Raw genomic sequence first — 5515 nt, 5'->3', positions numbered from 1 at the left:
AAAAAAAAAAAAAACCAAAAAATTAAACAATTAAAAAATAGTAACAGTTGCAGAAGCAATAGCACTCATAACAACTGCAGGCACTTGTGTTATTTCCTTGACTGACTGATTGACTGATTGTGGTACCAGGGATTCTACCATTGAGCCACATCCCCAGCCCTTTTTTAATTTTGAGACAAGGTCTCACTAAATTGCCCAGGCTGGTCTCAAACTTGTAATCCTCCTGCCTCTGCCTAAATTGCTGGGATTACAGGAGGTTGTAGCCACATCCAGCACCTCACCTCCTGTTATTTCATTTCATCTTCACTACAACCCTGTGAGCTACTGTCCTTATCTGGAAACAGACAAGAGGATAAGTGACTTGTCAAAGGTGTTCTAGTTAGCAAGTAGTTGAGCATCCCAGGCAGTCTGACTCCAAGGTCTATCTATACTCTAGTGTTCAGGTTAAAGGTCCCTGTGAAATAGAAATAGGTTAACTACTTATCTCCATTTATATATATCACTACCAAGCAACTAAATGCCTCTTCTCATTCACAATTCCTAGCATTTTGAAACAGCAGAGTTGCTGAAATAGCATAAATACTATTTGAAAAGCTCCTGGAGGGCCAGGGATATAGCTTAGTGGCATAAGCGCCTGCCTAGCAAGCACAAGGTCCTGAGTTCGATTCCTGGTATCAAAAAAAAAAAAAGAAAAGTTCCCGGAGGTAATTTTCCTACATTTACTTATAAGCACGCGTGCGTGCACACACACACACACACACACACACACACACAAAAGATTATAACCTCTCTTTATAATTCAAAAACTTCACCTTTATGGGCTATTAATTTGCTAGCTCTACAGGTTCTAATGCTTTAAAACTCAATGACAGGGAAACACTATAGCAACTCTCACTCTCAAAGCCAGATCTTTATTTCTGTTTAATGCTAATAATGTTTGCACAAAATCCTTCATAAGATACAAGAAGACAGAATTACATTTCAAGTCATGCACAAGGAGCTACCTTCTGATTGATCTTTCAATCAACTCCCAAAAAGATGTTCATCACCTTCAAAAAGAGAAATCAAACATATAAAGTACCCCACTGTAGGAAAAAGAAAAAGCCTAAGAGGAGGTAAAGGTAATTTAAAGTACATAACAGGGGCTGGGGATGTGGCTCAGTGATAAAGGGTCTGGGTTCAATCTCTAGCACTGCTAAACACTTAAGTAAATAAATACATAGGAAAAGGGGTATGGTGGGGCATGCCTGTAATCCCAGCACTCAGGAGGCTGAGGCAGAAGGATCGTTGCGAGTTCGAGACCAGCCTGGGCTACAAAGTGAGCTCAAGGCCAGCCTGAACTGCATAGGGAGACCCTGTCTCCAGAAAACAAAACAAAACAAAAAAAAATACATACATACATAGGAGATACAAAGACCTAAAAGGTAAAATCTAAAAGGTAAAATTCTGTATTTTATGTGATAAAATATATCACACGAAGAGCTGATTATTCAATCACCTTGTTCATCATTGTACACTATGGCAACTTTTCCAAGGCAGAAATCTGTCCCATAAAATATATCACATAAAATACAGAGTCCACCAAAAAAACGTATACACACTTTAGGAGTTCACTGTACTAATAAATGTCTGGAAGCTAATGGCCACTACTTTCAAACACCTCTTGTAATGGTAGAGGCCAAAGATAACTCATATTAATGTTACAATAAATTTAGTATTAAAATAGCTTTACAAATTTTTCTTTCCCTGGTGTGTATCTTTTTTGCCAGATTCTGTATATGTTGGAACCTAAGTTCCCTAATGCTGCTAAGTTTTCTTGTAAGAAGCACTTCAACATACAGTGTTATTCTGCCTCTAAAAGGACGAATATACATATAATCAATCATCCAGCGTAAACTAGACTTATAAAAAGGTAATGTTTACTCCTAATCAAGTACTTTTTTATTTTGTTTTATTTGTCTTTTTGAGACAGGGTCTCACTGTGCTATTCAGGCTGGCTTGAACTCATTTTGTAGCCTATACTGGTCTGGAACTCTCATTGATCCTCCTGCCTCAGCCTCCCAAGTGCTGGAATTATACCCATGCGACACCACACAGGGCCTAATCAAGTAGTTTATAAAGTACTTTTGCAGAGTAGCATTTTACTGAAGCCAGGTGTGGTGGTACACACCGATAATCCTTGCATTGTGGGAGGCTGATGCAGGAGGATTGCTAATTCAAGTCCAGCCTGAGCAATTTAGTGATTACAAAGAAAGACCCAGGTCTTCACAAGACCGTCTCAAAATAAAAAAGTAAGGTGGACTGGGATGTAGCCCAATGCAAAGGCCTTGACATCAATCCCCAGCACCACCACCAAAAAAAAAAAAAAAAAATTATTACTATCCTGTTGGGTAGTTACAGCAATCTCTTAAACCCATTTTACAGAAGAGGAATGAAACAATTCACCTAATGACAATCTGTTTCTGGTAAAGTTTCTAACTCAAATACATGACATCACATCCCAGGCAGGTTTTCCATGCCACACTGTGCTCTCCATTTCACAACCCGAAGTCACAAAACTGTCCTGTCTGACCAATTTGCACAGAACTATTACCCATACTAGCTGTGAATGTACCATGTGTTACAATCACAAAAGGGAAAAATACTCAGCTTTTGCTCTGAGAAGACTAGCCATCTTTTCAATACTCAGTCTACACCTTGCCTAATGTAGATCTCACAACAGCCTTTCAGGTAGGCACACGTACTCCTGCTGTACATACCTCAGGAAGCAGGCCCACAGAAGTTTAGTAACTTAACTAAGATCACACATTGGGGCCGAGTATATAACTCAGCCACATAGTGCCTCCCTGGCAAGCATGAGGTCCTAAGTTCAATTCCTGGTACCAAAAAAAAAAAAAAAAAACCAAGATTGCACATTACATTACATGACACAACAATGATTTTAACCATATGTCAACTATACTACACTGCTTTACATGCTATCATAGTGATGTCCTTTTCTGGGCAACAAGAAAGAAAAATACTGTTTAGTTTAAAATATTTTAGTGTTTTAAAGTGTCCAACATTCTCCCACTTGTTGCTGTCATAATCTCAATTCCCAGCAGAGCACCTTTTCTCAGTCTGATTTTCTCTGCTTTATTCTTACCATCTGCTGGCCTCACCATGCCTGGAAGAAGCTAGCCATTAGGACAGAGAAGGAATGTAACCTCAACTAACAGTGTCTTACATGGCCACAGCACTCACAAATATTTTTTCCCTGGGTGTAAGTAAAGTCTATCAAATACTATATAGCAACCATCAGAAATGTGATCTTGCCCAAACAATTAGCAAGCAAAAACAAGGAACAAACTATGAAAAAAAAACAAAAACCACCATTTTAATCACTACTTGTAAGGGCTTTAATCCAGACAAGACAAAACAGAACAACAAAATACACAAAAGAAATTAGAGTCCGATATCCCACCACACTACTGTGAATATTCTCGTCAATTATTAAGGACAGATAGCATTAACCTCAAAATACTATGTGCTCCCCCCCAGGTAGTAAGTGTTAATAAGGGACAATGATAGATAAGAAAAACTGTAAACACGACACTCCAGATAATTTAAACCAGGAAAGATTATTGAGGGACTTGTCAGAAAAAAAAATTCAATTAGCTTTAACTAGTTAAGGTGTATTAAGACTCCCAAAGGGGGCTTCCTTATCTGAAGCAAGCAGAAGGAACTTTGTGTTAGCACAAGCTGTACTCACAATGGAAGATGAATAGCTAAAAAGGCTTTTAACCAAAATTCCATGTTCAGAGAACAAATAAAAAAAGCTAGGTCTATCTGAGCCAAACTGGAGGGGCCAGTGGAAAAGATGGCTGTAAGGAATAAATACAGGAGTAGATAAAAAAGAAACAGGAAGAACTGAGCTACGGGGAGGGGTGGGCGGAGCAAGGGGCAAAGAAGGCTGGACCCCGGGAGGTACTGATGGAGGCCGGTAATTCAGGTCTAGAAAAGCTAAGGAAACGAATGCCTAGAACCAGAGCCTGCCTGTGCAGAAGACCATCTTCTTCTAAAGGCTAAAATTAAGCCAAAGGAAATGAACTGGCCAAGATTGTAATATATAGAATAGAGGAAAATCCTACACAAGGATAAGGGAAGTAGGGCTGGGGGTAGAGTGTGTGTATGCCCTAGAACCCAGGCCTCTGGTTTGATTGCCAGCAAAACACACACACCCCACACACCCAAAAGGATAAGAGAAGTAACTGAAAGAGAAGGGAGGCAATTTTTAAAAATGTATTAGCTTTAAATGGGTGAGTTGTACGGTACGTAACTTATACCTCAATAAATCTATTATTTTTAAGTGTGTTAAACTGGACAGTGTAGGAATAGTTGTGATTTAATTAGCTGGATTAGTGTAGCTGTAAGAGTACCCTAATAACCCTCCCTAGGTCGCCTTGTGTCTGGGAACATCTCTGTTGGAACATATCGCTCTCAGAAGACAGGAGTATGTACAGAAGAAGCAGTAGGGGGGAATACAGCTTCCTGTTTTAAAAAGAGGTCTTTCTCTATTATTGCCTTTTAAATTTATCCGATAAAAATTTATACGACGGTGCGAGGGTCGGAAGCTTTTCGGTGGGGGTCTGCCTTGAAGTGGAATATAAGGTCTCTTCCTGGGATGATCGAGTGCCAAACTATCTTAGTCAAAGGGAAAACGATCTGGGGCGGAAAGGTCAGGTCAGGTCGGGAAAAATCCCAGAAGGTTTACCGTGAAATGATCACACAAGTCGGGTCTCTGGACTATAGGCCCCGTGTCACTTCCTACTGTTACTTGCGAGGACAGATGCTTTGCAGTGATCCCAGAAGCGTCTGACGAGCTGCCCACTTATGCAAATTAAAAAGCCAGCGGGGAGCGATCTGGGTGAAGCTAAGCGCCACGTCCGGCGCTGGGCTCCGGTTCCCATCTCCCAGTGTAGGAAAAGGGAGGAATGCGGGTAGAAGGCGAGAGGGAACGCCCGACCACCTCGCCCTCCTTCACCAAACAGGGTTCCGGGGAGCCGCCCCCTCCCCGACGCCCCTCCCAACCCGCCCTCGCCTCGGGCCGCGACCCCGGGAGGAGGGGGCAGCGGAGGCGAGCGCCCCCACCGGCGACAGGCGCAGCTCCCCGGCGACAGCCTCCGCCGCCGCCGCCGCCGCCGCGGGTCGGGGCCTCCCCGGGAGCAATAGGCTATCGATTCAGCTGCCTGTCGCTAGGAGCCCCGGGAGAGCGAGGCCTACACTGCCGGGCCGGAGCCCCGGCCTCGATTTCGCCACTTTCCCCACGCCCGAGGGCGAGCCTGGGGGCAGCCAGGCCCCGCCGGGCGGGAGGACGGAGAAGCGCAGACCACCTGCCACGGCGGCCTCGGGGAAGCGGGGAGAGGGGGCCGGGCTCCCGCCAGCCAGCCTCCCGGGGTCGCCCAGCCGCCCCTGGCTCGCGAGTTGCGCGTTCAAACTCGGGCCGGCGCCCCGCAGCCTCCGAGCCCCGCCGCTC

At 43.9% G+C, this 5515-nt stretch overlaps 1 protein-coding gene across 1 annotated transcript in view; it reads right to left on the bottom strand.

The window, feature by feature from the left end:
- Dcaf5 (DDB1 and CUL4 associated factor 5) overlaps nt 1–4828 on the bottom strand; it is a 105739-nt gene extending 100911 nt beyond the window's left edge. The window contains exon 1 of the mRNA XM_005399043.2: nt 4754–4828. The gene's annotated coding sequence lies outside the window, so the exon portion shown is untranslated. The remainder of the gene's footprint in view (nt 1–4753) is intronic.
- Between the last annotated feature and the right edge of the window lie 687 nt (nt 4829–5515).

The sequence above is a fragment of the Chinchilla lanigera genome, unplaced genomic scaffold, assembly GCF_000276665.1.
Source record: "Chinchilla lanigera isolate Chin_1 unplaced genomic scaffold, ChiLan1.0 scaffold00065, whole genome shotgun sequence".
Classification (NCBI taxonomy): Eukaryota; Metazoa; Chordata; class Mammalia; order Rodentia; family Chinchillidae; genus Chinchilla; species Chinchilla lanigera.
The sequence above is the reverse complement of the archived record's forward strand: the minus strand, read 5'-3'. Positions and strand labels throughout refer to the sequence as shown.